Below are 16,990 nucleotides of genomic sequence, written 5' to 3' on the forward strand. Positions count from 1 at the left end.
TGGATAGAAAGCATGATTTAGCTATGTGGCTCACCTAGATGTAAATGTGTATACACGTTAAGGGGTGCCCGGGTGGGTTAGCACCGGATACCCGTCATGGCCCTCCGGTTGGGTCGTGACAATCCTGCCGCCCGGCTAATGCATATATACGGGGCAGAGGGCTACTCAAACTGGATGCTCCCCCTCTGCCCCTGCCACGGCCTGCTAAAGTCTGGGGATTCTGCCCTACAGGGCGCACAGACAAAGAAGAACCAGCTACTGATCCTGGGGGCTGGACCCCAACTCTGCCACTCATCGATGGACAATCACACATCATATGCCCAGTCTGACCACAGACATAACAACTATCTGAGCCTCGGGGACACTGACCCGAATGGAATCTACCGCACTGGCTGCATCGCGGCAGCGGTGGTCTCCTCTGACTAAGATCACCTCCAAACTGGGAACTTGAAACTCTCAAACTCTGACCCGGTCCAAAATAAATAGGGCGATCAAATCTCCTACCTGCAAATCGAGAAGGCGCACTAGCCGCAGATTGGCCTGCATATCTAGAATACTGTTACCTTTGCCCCCCCTCTATACTCACTACTAGCACTGGCAGATCTATCTCTCTTACCATGCCCTCTATCAATATCATGCTCACCCCTGTGCAGCTGCTACTGCTCCTCTATGGTTTGGGCATTGGCTTGAATACGGGAAATATCCATCCCTTCCTGGAGTGAAGCTGTCAAGCAGTCTTTAATCAGGTATGGCCCTAAACCACTCACAAGTCGGTACACCAGGTCCCCCATGAATTGAAATGGAGACTATACTCCCGGGCACTCATATTTCCTTCCTTTAAATTCAAGAACCTGTCAGCTCTGGCCCGACGGACCTCAGGTGGCAAATAATGGCAGATGAAAGTATCTACGAACTCCTACCATACCGGGGGAGGCACATTTTCCCCTCTAGAATAAATCCAGTTATTATACCAAAGGACAACTACATCCCGCAATCTATAGGACGCTAACTCCACTGACTCAATATCCGACGCATGTATTATTCTCAGCGTCCTCAGCATCTTATCTATAAAACCCTGTGGGTCTTCATCCGACTTTGACTCGAAAAATTCTGGAGGATTCAAACTCATAAAATCACGAGCCCTTGCACTAACTGCTCTATAGCCTGGACCCGTACCCTGCTGCTGAGCCTGAGCAGCAACTAGCTGGTTCAATAACTGAATAGCCTCGGTCATCTGATGGCCCGAAACACCCGGTGGAGGGACTGGAGGCACTGGAGCTGGAGTGGAGACCCTTTCACGCTCCTCTAAGATAGGCGGAGAGTGAGAAATATGAGATGGCCTCATTATGGGACTCACCCTCGTCTATATTTACCGGTGGCTCCTGTCGCAGTCTTTCCCTTCTGGGCGGCTGTTGCTTTCCTCTTCATTGGCATCGCTGAAATCATAACGCATAATTAGAGAGAAAAGAGAAATCTTACATTATATCTCTATCGCACGATCTATAAAGAAGAAGGACGGTCATTTTCCTAAATGCCCCGCAGCCTCTTGTTTATAAGTGTGGTGCGCTTCGCGCCCATAAACAAGACACTAATCGACACGGCTCGTAGACACACCCTAGGACGGAACCGCTCTGATACCACTTTTCTCACGACCCAACTAGAGGGCCATGACGAGTACCCGAATCTAGCATACCGAGCACCACCTGTCAGACTTATCATCAAACTCAACCTAAACATAGACCATTCCCAACAAAATTTTATCATGAAATGACCTTCGAGTATCTCTCAAAACATATATATACATAGGCCCACAGGGCTACAAAATGATAAACAGAGAATATACATTAAGAGATCATACAACATCTACTACCACACATTTGTATCTACGAGCCTCTAACTGGAGTACTGAAATCATAGGGATGGGACAGGACCTTGCCATGCCCCAAATATATACACAAAAGAATATACCAATAAGCTGCACCTCCGGAGTAGTGGAGTGCTCCTGTAAAATGGCTGACAAGGCTCTTATGTATCCGTACCGTCTCTCTGTCTACCTGCAAGCACGAACGCAACGTCCATAACAGAAAGTACGTCAGTACAAACAATGTACTGAGTATATAAGGCATGTATAACAAGATAATCAAGAAATAAGAGAGCATAAGATGAAGAGATAACCTGTAATTGATTGCCTCTTAAGGCGGAGTCATGCATGCTAACTTTTATATTAAAACAACAGCATATCATATATAGACATACATAAACTGCCCGACCATATAAGTATGGTGTGATCATCATTAGGCGGCGTCCGGTCCTCCCGCTTCTGGGTAACCATCTCATGTCGCCCACTAGTGGTGTCTGCCCAGCCAACTAGGCACGGTGTAATCATAAGCTGCCTACTACGCCCATGGTAGTGGTGTCTTCTCGGCCAACTAGGAATGGTGTAATTATACATATACATAACATAAAGCATACATGAGAGCCCAAGTGAAAGCTACAACTCTATCGGAGTGACATAAGGTCGGTAACCTCTGATTATATTATGGAACAATCATCATCACTATGTCTCACCTTGAAGGAACTAGTATCATGAGGTAAGATTGCCAACAATTAATAACATCAAAGGAATCATGAAATAAGATCATCAATTTCATAATAGCCTCATTTCATAAGCTTTGGAATCTCTTGAATTAGGATCATCATCATTATCATAGAACATATCTTATCTCTATCTCTTAAGAAGCACTTAAGAATCTTGGACTCTCAACTTTTGGAATGTAAGAAGGTCATAGAAGTATGTAGGAAATCATACTATATGAGTCATGCCTTTGAAAGAAAAGGATTAGCCTTAACATACCTTGGCGTCTTCTTAACGACTACACGTTCTCCTTCCAAGATCACGACTCGACATTCAAGAGAATCCATACTAAAATTTGATACGTGAAGATACGACTAAGTTTAAGCCAAAGAGACTAAAAGCTAACAAAAATTGGGCAGGATTTCATTTATTTCTACCATCTCCTCCATATGGGAAAGCTTAGTCCTCGATACATTAGACCTTATAAAATTGTGTGCAAGGTGGGCCAAGTGGCTTATGAATTAGATCTACCTTCAGGATTGGAGTCAGTTCACCCAGTTTTTCATGTGTTGATGCTCCATAAGTGTGTTGGAGATCCTTCCAAAATTTTACCTATATATGATGTTCAAGTTACCGAGAAATTGGCTTATGAAGAGGTACCTATTGCCATACTAGATAGGCAAGTGCAGGAACTCAAAACTAAAGGCGTAGCTTCAGTTAAGGTTCTGTGGAGAAACAATAATAGAGAAGAGATGACTTGCGAAGTAGAAAAAGATATGAAGTCTAGGTATCCGCACTTATTTCCACCCCCATAAGAGGTTCAAGATGAAACGTCCTTAGGTCTGTAATACTTTCTTTTAATGCTTTTGGGTCGTGTGTGGCCATGTTTTCTTGCTGTTGTTATTGTAGCCCTGTGAGGCGATATTATTTTGAATTGTTATGACAGGATGGTAGTGCCATATTACAAGGAAAACTCTGGCGAAATTTTTGTAGAATCCCCGAGCGCCTAACATTCGAGGACGAATGTTCCTAAGGTGGTGTCACGACCCGACTAGGGGCCATGACGGGTACCCAGGGCTGACCACCGAGCACCGCTCATACTACTATTCATCATACTCATCCTGCAACCATTCATTATTCTCATGCTTCTATTCATAGGGAAACTATTTTCACTTTGAAACATAATCACCTTTATGTACATAAGCCTTTTGGCTATCAAAATAATACATATATACAAATGGGAAATTGTGAGACCATACTACCCACACGTACGTATCTACGAGCCTCTACTAGAGTACTAGACATATGGACGAGACAGGACCCCGTCGTGCCCAAAATATATACACAAAATCATATCTCAAAATAGCACCTCCGAAATAATGGAGGACTCCTGTAAATCTGCTGATAGCTCCTATGGATCTGTATCGTCTCTCTGTCTACCTGTGGGCATGAACACAGCGTCCAAAGGAAAGGACGTCAGTACGAGCATTGTACTGAGTATGTAAGGCATAAAAAATAATGATATATCAATGAAATAAGGAGATATCAAGTCAAGAGCAATCGGTAACTGACTGTCACTTAAGACTGAAATAATGCATGCTAAGGCATAAACAATAATGATATATCAATGAAATAAGGAGATATCAAGTCAAGAGCAATCTGTAACTGACTGTCACTTAAGACTGAAATAATGCATGCTAACTTACTTCATAATAATCATCATGTCATGTATGTATATATATAAGCTGCCCGACCATATAGGTACGGTGTGATAATCATTAGCCCGCGTCCGGGCCTCCTGCGTCTGGGGTACCAACTCATGCTGCCCACTAGTGGTGTCATGCCCGGCCATCTAGGCTCGGCGTAAACATAGCAGCCCGCCTTAGCGGTGACATGCCCGGTCTTTTAGGCACGGTGGAATCGTATGCAGCCCGCCTTCGCGGTGACATGCCCGGCCAACTAGGCACGGTGTAATCGTATCGTCATATAGTCAACATAAATTTATCATAATTTAACATCATCATACATTCATCATTAATTATACATTAAAGCTTGAAGGTAACCATGGCTATGTCGGGGTGACATGAGGTCGTGAACCCCCGACTACGTTATTGAGTAATCATAACCGTCATATCTCACCTTGGAGGGACTAATATTTTAAGGTGAGTGCACATAAGGAAAAACATCAATGGAACCATACTTAGGATCACTTAACCTCATGGACATCATATATTACTCTAGGATTCTCTATACTTAAACTCATCATTATCATTATCATGCTCGTATCGTATCTCTTTTCTTTATCATGTGCGTATGTAGCTCTTTATAGTCATGGACTCGTAATTTCCGTTATTTAGGAAGATCATGGAAGAATAAGAAGATTCATGCCATAGGAGTCATGCCTTAGAAAGAAGGGACTAGCCTTACATACCTTTTCGTTTAGCTACTCTATCGCTTGAATGTTCTCTTCCAATGCTCACATTTCTACCTTCAAGAGAGTTCATATTAACATTAGCTAATCGATCACATGAACATGCTCAACTAAAGCTAGAGAGAATTGGGCAGCATTTCCTTTGTTTCAACGACTTTCTCCATGTAATAAGACAACTCCCCAATAGCAATAGCAATAGCAACTCCCATAATATCACAATCAATAGATTTCTCTAGTTAAACATTGTTCACTTCTCAAATTCACTTTCAAAGTCATCCGTAACCATGACTACAATATAACAACATATTCATTCTTCCCATAATATTTCCTCAACATCATTAGCATCATTTATAACAAGATCATACTCATCTCATACTAAAAATCATGGCTCAATTCAACTTACTACTCAAAATACCATTATTTCCCTATTTGAGCTTATATTTTACTTTCTTCTCTAATCCAAGTCTTTCAACTACTCAATACTTTGAATAACATGAGCTAGATGTAAAACTCACCTTTTATTATGTAGGAATGATCTTTGGATGAAGATACTTTGCTTGAGAAAAACCCCCAACTCCAATACCAAGAATTTCTTGACTTCCACTAACCCTAGTGAGCCTCTTTGCACTTGAGTCTCTTGATTCTTGGTGTTTGATCTTTTATTTCTCTTGGATTTTCTCTTGATTTTGGTCTTAGCTCATAAGAAGACTTGTTGAGATAGTTTCTAGAGGTTTCTATGTCTAAAAATGGTGAAAATATGATTTTGGGTCGAATTTGGTCTATTTATAGTGGTCCAGAAATTTCTGGACCAACACAACATGCTGCGAGCTTTGCTAGACGCATGTTGTGTCGCAAGTCATGCAACATCACCAAAATTTCACTGTCACACTTTGTTGCGCAACTGCGTGGCTGCAAAGCACGCTTTGCTGCTCGCATGTTGCGCCACAAAGTGCGCCATAATGTGACATTTTAGCAAACCTCCACCGAAACTTAACTCCGATGATCCGACGAGTCTTAAACCTTCCCAATGATTACTAAACATGGTTTTACTCCATTATATACCCAATATGGACATATCTATCCTCATGACCTCAAAAAAATTGTCCTACTTCCCAAGACTAGGACAACTAGCATTCGGCAAAACTCGACGTACGAAAATGCGAGGTGTAACAGGGCAGGAGGGGGGGGGGGGATAATGTTACATCTCGGACATTTCATGTCGTTGTGATGTGAATAGACTAACGCAAGATTAAAGTGAACATGAAGTCCATATGAACTCAAGGAGAGTATTTGATAGCTTTAAAGTGCGTACCATAAGATTTTGAAGTCACATGCATCGATGGAACTAAGTTTGTTGAAGAACGTGAAGTATAACTTATGTTTGGGAAGGTTTTGCAATTATAGAGTTAATGATTATTCAATGATGTCTTAAGGAGAAGCAATATGGCTCTTTAGATTGTTAATAAAGTGTTATACAAGTGTCAAGAAAGTCTCACAAGGATTAGAAGTCAAACGAATTAATGAGAATAATTTCGGAAAATATGAGTTATACGGTCCGTATAACTTTATATGGTCCGTATAGGGGTCCATATAATAGTTACAGAAAAGGTCAGTCCCTAGTAGTATTATACGGTCACTTATACGGACCGTATAAAATTATACGGACTGTATAAGTGTCCGTATAACTCAATCTGTTCAGATTTTTCTCTACTTATAAATAGATGACCCAAGTTCATATTTTTCATTTCCCACATTCTCCACAACCCTTGAAAGCTCTAGAACATTCCCCACACCATATCAACACAAATCCAAGAGAAATCAAGGATTAATTACCAAGAACAAAGAGAATCAAGTGCAAAGAAGCTCACTAGGGTTTGTAGAAGTCAAGATCCCCCTTGGTATTGAAGTTGGGGTTTCTCTCAAGTGAAGTGTATTCATCCAAAGTTCATTATTATATGATCAAGGTTGAGTTTCACATCTAATTCATGCTATTAAGAGTATTTGGTTGTTGAATAAATTGGATGAAGGAAGGAAGAGGAATATGAAGTTCAAACATGGAAATAATGGTATTTTGAGTAGTAAGTTAACTTGAGTCTTGATTCTTAGTATTCTATGAGTATAATCTTGTTGTGAATGACACTAATGATGTTGAGGAAGTATTATATGAAAGTGAATATGGTGTGTGTTGTAGTTATGATTATGGATGATTTTGAAAGGGAGTCTTGGGAATTGAACAATGCTTAATTTGAAGAAGTCTATAGATTATGATATTATGAGTGTTGTTATCAATGTTTGGGAGTTGGTTACCATATGGAGGAAGTGGTAGAAACAAAGGAAATGCTGCCCAATTTTCGTTAGCTTTTAGTCGCTTTAGTTTAAACTTAAGCGTATCTTCACTTATCTAATTTTAGTACGGATTCTCTTGAATGTCGAGTCGTGAGCTTGGAAGGAGAACGTGTAGTCATTAAGAAGACGTCAAGGTATGTTAAGGATAATCCTTTTCTTTCAAAGTCAGACTCTTATATTATGATTTCCTACATACTTTCATGACATTCTTACATTCCAAAAGTTGAGAGTCCATGATTCTTAAGTGATTCTTAAGAGATAGAGATAAGATATGTTCTACGATAATGACGATGCTGATGATCTTAATTCGAGAGATTCCAAAGCTTATGAGTATTTGAAGGAACGGCACAAGCCAACATAATCGGAATTCATACAACCAAACATACTTTCTCCTATCAATTTCATTACACATACAATCAACTAATTAAATTCTAACTCAAGTAAATGTAACCTACTTCGAAGCCAAACTGGAACAATGCAATTATTCTGCAACCGCTTTCCCCTTTCGCAAAGTTTCGGAACGTTCAAAATCTATAAATCATAATGATAAATGAGTATTGGATTATCTACTCAAAAGAATAAGAATTTAGGGAAGGAAACCCCACTACTTCTACCCTTTTTCAATGGTTGAACTGTCGTTAGGCATGAATTCATCATAAAATCAATCTCGACAATCGCACTATAACAATTCATGGGTTCTATAATTAATTCAACCCCTTTCAATTAGTTTTTAGGCTAAAGCTTCCATTGTTATAGGAACCCTAAGTCTCAATTAACAATTCCCACCATTAGTAATCAATTTCTTATCCAAAGAAGTGATAATCTGTACTCCTAGATGATTAAACAATAATAAAATCAATACCATACATGCTTCAAGGTTTCACAAGTTCTATGATTCTAGCCTTTCTATTCACCATTAAAGAACCTTAAATGATGTAGCGACTTGAGACGATTATGGAATGAATGGAGTTAAAGGTGGAGACTTACCTTGATGAAGAGTGGTGCCCTAGTTTTAGAAAAACCGGCTTAATATTCTTGGGAACTGGTTTTGGTGTTATGTGGGGAATGGGTTCGAAATATGAAACATAAAATGTTATTTCTACCCTCCCGTCTACCGCTGCAGTGGTCGAAATTTGCTACGGCGGTCCCGCTATAGCGGAAATAGTCTCGCTCTAGCAGACCTTATTTAATTCCCCAATTTCGCGACGGCGAGCACTTCCCGCTACGGCGGACCCACTAAAGCGGTACTATTATTGCTGCAGCAGTCCATATTGACCAGTAGCTCTGGTTTTTTCACCAATTTTCCACCCAAAATCCTACAGACGCAAATCAAACATGCACATATACATAAAAACACGCTACGAACACACCCGTGGCCTCGGAATTCCCAACGGAGGTCTAATTTTCTAAGTCACCCCCAACGAAAATGAAGACAACTTTCAGACAATGCACAACAACAACCAACATAAGTTTTAGTTTTTACACTTCTAACTTTTTGAGTTCCCATTAGGCTCCTTTCTATTCTTGGGAATGTACTAGCAAGGGTAAAATGGTCAAAGCCCCCATAACGACCTAGTGGGGCAGAACAGAAGAAGCAGAAGAGTATGAAGAAGTAGAAGATCATGAAGAAGTTCATGATGTTAATAATTCAGTCCCTTAACCAAGACAAGAAGGTTAATATCATTTGATCCCCACACTAGATTGCCACAACAACATATGAACCATGGTCCTGCTAGAGAGCTTGAAAGTGACCCATATCTAAAGCCTCAAATCATTTCTGAAAAGCTCACAAGGCTGAAGATCAGGCATGCTCAGAAAATGCAATATAGGAGTAGAGTGATCTATTTCAGGGTTGACCATGCTCAAGTGAGTGAGCCTATAGATCTGCCTTACTCACCCACTAGGCTCACTTAGAGAGGACAAAAGCTTCTTAGAGAGGACAAAAAGCTTTCACTGGTAACCAGTTGGAAAGACAAAGAGAGAAGAAGGTAGGGAAGTTGAAGACTAGGAAAGCTAACGGGAGCTCCCAAATTTAGACTCTTGGTGTTGTAGCTAGTTGAAGGTAGGAAGTAAGGTGCCAAAAATTTATTTCCAATAACTGAATAGGATTAGTTTTTGCATGATTTGGTTGTTGGAAATCTGAATTGCTGGTTTTGGTATCTGATATTGTCTCGCAAGTGCAAAAAATGGCATGTGCATGTTTATTTTGTTGGTATATTTGTGGCTGCAAAACAATGAATGTTTATGTTATAGTTTGGCTTGAAGTTGGTATTTAGTTATGAAGTTGGCTGAAGCACTTGAACACGTGATTTGTGTGCATTTTTTTTTTCCAATTTTAATGTCCCAATTTTCCAGTTTTTTAACTCATTTTGTGTGCAGTTTTTTTCCAGTTTCTGTCCAGCTTTGATGTCCTCATTTTCCAGGGTTTTAACTTACATTCTGTTCAACTTTTTAAGTCACTTTGTGTGCATTTTTTTTCCAGATTATGTCCAGTTATTACACTAAGTTTATCTCGACATTTTTCGGCTTTGGCACTTCATTTATGACTAGCTTTACAGTACCATGTGAGATACACTTTGGTTATATCTCACTAAATAGAAGTAACTCATTTAAAACCAAATAAGAAAATATTCATTCAAAACAATTTTCATTATAACACAACAGCATACACTAACTTCATATCATACATCAACTTCATTACAACAAACTAGATAACTAAAATTCTCCTAAAATAAGGAACAAAGCACATGGGCATTGATTTGATTGTTTTCAACTTCATTCACTTCATCATTCCAACAAGAAACACAAGGAACAAAGCACATGAACTCAAAATGATAGTTTTCAACTTCATAACTTTTTTCTCAAAAATCATTAACTTTTCCATCCTCTTGGGCTAATATAAACTCCATTTCTTCAACTTTTTTCTCCAAAAAACTAATTTTGGTAGCCTCTTGGACATTAGCAAAATTCCTTTCTTCAAATTTCTTCTTCAAACTGTCCCTTTCAACACTAATAGCCTCCATGTCATTGACTTAGTTCCTCATATTGTCCCTTTCACCAGCTTCCATTCCATCGATTATCCTTTCCAATTTATTCCTTTCAACCTTCCTAGTATCCAATTTACCATTTAGCTCCAATATAACAGTTACCGCTCTTGGTGAGAGTTGTTGCTTGTCTTATCTCCCAATATCCACATGAAGTAAACTACAAAAAAAATTCAAGAAATTCAATGTAGAAAATTCAGCGATTAAATACTAATTTTTCATAAACCTAATTTACCTATAAAATTCATCCATCAAACAATCACATAACAGATTAATCAACCATTGAGGGTTAGATGGCAGTATATAAACATACCAAACGAAAATTAATTTGAAATTTATTTTGGGTCTTGGACATTTGTAGAGACTTCTCCCAGCATTGGTCTCAGTCCAAGCTGTCAAATTTAGAGCATTCAGTCCACAATGACATTTTCTCACTTTCCACATTTCAGGTGAATTGATGGAGCCTTCCGAGGGGGTCCATTAATGAGGAGGGTATTGTGGTCACTTCGTGTGACGGCAAGGGCTCCTTTGGTACCAAAAACAAACGGAGGATATATTGGTTCTATTTCGAATAGTTCGAGGGTAGTTTTGGCTCCTTTCCGTTGAAAAAATAATCTATTACCTAAAGCAATATTGATTCATTAAAGATGAAGATAAATCATAACATTCATATCAAGTTCACCATAACTTTAGAACAAAGAGTTATCCGAACAAGAGTATTTATGTATATATCATCACCCAACACTAGTAAATTCTCTTGAATTTTTTTTTGGATTGTATAATAATGTAATTTTTTATTTTAGTTGCGCTTCTAATTAGTATACCTTTTATGCCTCAAAAAGAATACCCTGTCGTCCCATGTACCTAAACGAAGAATAAGAATATGTCAAATGTATTATCTTGTATGGTCTTTCCAGTAAAGCCAACCAACAATTTTCTTTCTTATTTCCTCACTACTATATAGTGTTATATTCTCAAAAAGGAATGTTATATTCCCTGATTAACACGTGCCTGAAACAAAAGAATGTTGAAGATGTTTAACTAAATACATCGATATTTCTTTAATTTTTTCAGTAAATTTCATTCAGACAATCGAATTACGACTTGTTTCAATTGAACACTTGAACAAATAATAAAATATTCCTATCAAACACTTTCGATTCAAATTTTGGATTTTTTTTTGTATTTGTTATCAAGTACGTATCCATTACGTAGGTAAGTTAATCACTTAAAATATGTCATCTCCTTTAATTATAAGTATTGGCCCCAATAACCCGTAAACTCTCAGGTCATGCAGTTCTAATTGAGGCTGATGTGTATTATTAAATGAGATATCATATTTTATGTGGTTAAACTAACTAATAACATCTAATAGACGTTTGAGAACAAGCACAAAACATTTACAAAAATTTAAACTGCAAATATATAATAGGAACACTTTATCATGTGTTTCGATGTTCAATATAAAAAATCGTAGTTCTAATGTTTAAATGAAATTCAGTGGCAAGTTTAAGGAGTTGACGATTTTATTACCCTTTCAAAAAGTTTAAAAAGAAAGGATTTTCATGATATATATACATTATTAACCAAGTTTTTTTTTTTTTTTTTTTTTTTTTTGCTGCTTAAAACCAAGCTGCTCTTCGAGAAGAAAAAAAACGAATAAATGCTGGAAAGAAAGAATAGTTGAATATTGCCAATGTCAAACAGTTTAAAAGGGGCCAATGTTGACCCAAATGTGAAGAAGACGAAAAGGTCCAAGTCAGGAAACAACAGGTTTCCCTGTAATATCAATAGTCATCAAACAGATGTATAGTGTAAAGTCATGGGTCGTACAAATGACAGTTCTAAAGTGTACTCACTTTTCAGGGATTTCATGCATGGTTTTAATTTTCCAAAAAAAAAAAAAAAAGGGAAGACTTCTTAACTTTTTAAAGAGATATATAGAGAGAGAAGGGGACAAAAGGCATGTAGTGAGGGACTAATAATTAAGGGAGAGAGAGAGATATGTTCTTGATTGATACATTGTTTTATTAACCCTTCTCAGAAAAAGAGAGCCCTTTCGGGTGAGTTTTCCCATCTGATCTTCGGCCACTGCCAAACTCCAACAAGGAATAGAGTAAAGGCTATGGGGAATGGAATAGTCAATGAGAGGGATCAATCCATAGTCCTCTTTCAAAGATGTCTTATTTGTTTTTGCTTGCACTAACAACAATAAAAACATACCCGGTGTAATCTCACAAGTAGAGTGTGGAGAAAGTAAGGTGTACGCAAATCTGACTCTTACCTTTGTAGGTAAAGATATTTTTTTCAATTGTGTCACGACCCAACCCCGTAGGTCGTGACTAGTGCCCGAGCTGGACACCCATATGTACCTGTCAAACATAATCGGACTGATACTATTGGTCCTCAATCAATCACAACGTCATAACATACGCAAGCCGACGAGGTTGTCACTGTATATATATATATTATTCTACGCAAGCCGACAAGGCTGTCACTACATATCAGAATATTACGCAAGCCGACAAGGCTGCCACTACGAAACGATGATATATGCAAGCCGGCAAGGCTGCTACAACAGAACAATAATATATACAAGCCGGCAAGGCTGCTACAACAGAACAATAACATATGCAAGCCGGCAAGGCTGCTACAGCGCTCGAACATCCACAATGACCATATAGGCACCACTGGCCACATCTGAACACAACCCACATACATGTCTACAGACCTCTAAGAGTATCAACAGTAACATATGACGGGACAGGGCCCCGTCGTACCCCTGGACAAAAACATGTATATACATATCAGGAAGTCTGTACCAAAGTCTAGTCTCCGGAATGACGGAGCTCTCCAAGACAGCAGAAAGGGAATCCTAGGCTGGCGGATCACCAAAGCGAGTATCTGTATCTGCGGGCATGAAACACAGCTCCCCGAAGAAAGGGGGTCAGTACAGAATATGTACTGAGCATATAAAGCATGAAATACAGTAAAGGGGATCATAACAGAAATAGGGAGTACAGGAGGCAAGGATAACATCCAGAATACCCAAACACTTGCCTTTTTTAAACATAAATCATGCATGTCAATATCATAGATCATACCTGGCCCGTTATGGAACTCGGTGACATAATCATATCATCATCATGTATATACATATAACGTGTCTCGGCCCTCTAGAGAGGGACTCGGTGAATAAAGTCATATCATCATCATGTATACATATACGTGTCCCGGCCCTGACTCGGTGAATAAAGTCATCCTTGGCGTCATAATCACATCACCATATCATCATATCATCACATCATCATATCACTATATATATATATATATATATATAACGTGTCCCGGCCCTCTAGAGAGGGACTCGGTGAATAAAGTCATATCATCATCATGTATACATATACGTGTCCCGGCCCTGACTCGGTGAACAAAGTCATCCTTGGCGCCATAATCACATCACCATATCATCATATCATCATATATATATATATATATATATATATATATATATATATAACGTGTAGTGAGGGACTCGGTGAACAATGCAGTGAAACTGTGCACGAAAACATGTCCTGGCCCGGGACTCAGTGAAAGACATATTGAGACAAGAACGAGTGGAGTAGTGAGCAACCATATGCAATTTAAAATATTTCCAAAGACTCAATGGAATAATCAACACGAGTTATCATTTGAAAATCAAGACAATAGTCGTATCAAATATCTTTCGAATGTCACTCGGTACCATATCAACCATCCTTCAAATGTCATCATAAAGTATATCAAGGATCCTTAGGAATCATAGTCATAAGTCAATATAGTAAGAAACATCTTATAGAAGTCCGAACATTAGTTATCATAGAGTTCCTATGAATAGGAACGGATACATATCAACTATTATCCAACGTACAGAAAACTGAAGAGGGAGGCTCAATCACTTGGGAGTTCTAACATCAAGAAGTGAATAAGAATCATAAATCACACTCAAAACTTATGAATAGGATTACCCCAAAGTTCATATCATTCATCGCTTAGGTCTAAGACATGCCAAAAGAAATAAGGTACAGCTTTACATACCTGTTAGCGACTATTTGTAAATTCGTTCGCCTCGTCGCTCTTTTAGCCTATTTAATATAAGAGTAACGTTATCGTTAGCAGCTATACTTTCTAGTTCACAAATCTATAGTCCATTGTTTATAGGACTTATCCTTTAGCTTACACATTCTCGTTTAGGGTTTTCTATTAGTTAAAGATTTAACGAAATCCGGCAGCACTTCCCCTATATATTCGCCTATCCCAAATTTCCAATTACCCTCCTGTAATACAGAAATACCAACAACAACATATAGACATATCTTCAATCTTTTCAATTTAACAAGGATAACAATATGTTCCCAACACCGTAATTTTTACCTTAATTATCAAACTCCTTCACTTTCGTCACACGATTCATAACAACCATAACAACAATACTAATAAAAATTAATCTACCACGGCTAGATTAAAACAACCCCTTCACGGCTCAAACCAAATTTTCACATCAACATACTCAATTCTTGCATTTAATTCTACATCCACCAATTCAAAAACCAAATCGTTTCTAAAATATATAGAAGAGTATTACCTTACCTTGCTGTTCCGAAACTCGATTTTCACGTTGCTAACCCCTTGATTATCTAGAGTCTCTTGGAAATTAAAATTTTCAACAATCAAAACCTTGAGCTTTGCCAAGCATAGCCATGGCCGTGGCTTCTTTTTTTTTTTTTTTTTTTTTTTTTGAAGAACTTTGCTTGTCAAGAATATAATGAAGATGATTCATGCATAATGAGCCAACTTAGGTCCTTTTATATGTTGCATAGTAAATTTACACGTTCCCCCCTAATGTGGCATGTATTTTCCGTTTTTTATACATATATAATTCGGGTGGGTCCCACTAGGGTAATTAACTTTAATTAATTTAATTAATTACTAATTCCCACTTAATAATCTAATCACAATTAATTAATTCCTAACATCCAATAATAATATTTTTTTACACTAAATAAAATTTATACACAATTTATGTTCTATTAAAAATTGAAAATTAAAGATTCTATTTCGTGTCCGAAAATGATCCCGTCTTTAACTTGAGTCGATTCTCTTGCGAATAGCTCGACGGATACAAATACGGGATATAACATCCTTCCCCCCCTTTTAGAACATTCGTCCTCGAATGTTGAATTGGTCCCGTAAGGTTCTATAAGAATTTTGGGGAGGTCCCCCTTATCGTTATAACTTATAGTGTCATCGGGCAATTAACATAATCAAGTGGGGAGTTTAAGTTACCTGTAGGCGTAGGGAACAAGTAAGGATACTTGTTCTTCATCTCTTCCTCGGCTTCCCAGGTCATCTCTTCTTTATTGTTGTTTCGCCATAATACTTTGACGGAAGCTACGTCCTTAGTTCGCAACCTCCTAATCTGCCGATCAAGTATGGCTATAGGCTACTCCTCGTAGGATAACTCCTCTGCCACCTGGACATCATCTACGGGAAATACCCTGGAAGGATCGCCTATGCATTTGCGAAGCATTGACACGTGAAAGACTGGATGCACTGCTTCCAAATCAGACTGTAGGTCCAACTCGTAGGCAACCCGGCCTACCCTATGGATAACCTGATAAGGCCCAATGTGCCTTGGGCTTAGCTTCCCTTTCTTGCTGAATCTCATGACACCCTTCATGGGTGACATCTTTAAGAACACCCAATCACCCACCTGAAATTCTATGTGTCGACGTCGATTATCTGCATATGACTTTTGTCGACTCTGGGCTGCTAGTAACACTACAAGAAAATGCTCACTTTGTGACGGTTTATTTACGGGGGTCATAAAAAACCCCCACTATACATTTAATTTGTGGCGTTTGTGCCAACCCCCACAAAATAGTTCGTTTTGTGGCGGTTAAGTGTGGGGGTTGTAAAAGACCCCCATTATACATTCAATTTGTGGCGTTTGTTGCAACCTCCCCAAAATTGTTCTTGTTGTGGTGGTTTTTTTGGGGAGGTTTTTGATAACCTCCACCAATACACCAAATTTCAGCTATTTGAGAAATTGTCTAATTCGATTAATTGACGCGTACTTACTATTGAATCTAATTACCTACTGTAGTTAGCTAATTAATGCAATTTACCTTAAATTCTATCACTTACCGTTTGTCTTTCTTTTTTCCTCACATTCCTCTGCTGCAAAAAGAAGATCCAAAGATAGAGGTCTTCCATAGCAATAGGCAGCTCAATTCTACAAATGTTCACTAAAATTTCGAATCAGTTGAGTCCAAGAGCATGGGATATGAGAAAAACAGTTGAGAAAGAGAGACAACATTATATTGGTTGAAGCGATTTCAGGATGGATTTGTCATATAGCTTCGAGGAAATGATTTTACACTTTTACACTTACCCATAGTGTTTGTTCCCATTTTTATTTTAGATTTAGACCTCTAAATCATGGAATTGAATGTAGAAACCGGGAATTATGGGTCTAAGCCCTGAAAACACTAGATTAATGATTTAAGCATTGTAACAGAGTTGAATTAAATCTAATTATAGATTTGAATTCAT

Source organism: Lycium barbarum, chromosome 1, assembly GCF_019175385.1.
Source record: "Lycium barbarum isolate Lr01 chromosome 1, ASM1917538v2, whole genome shotgun sequence".
NCBI lineage: Eukaryota > Viridiplantae > Streptophyta > Magnoliopsida > Solanales > Solanaceae > Lycium > Lycium barbarum.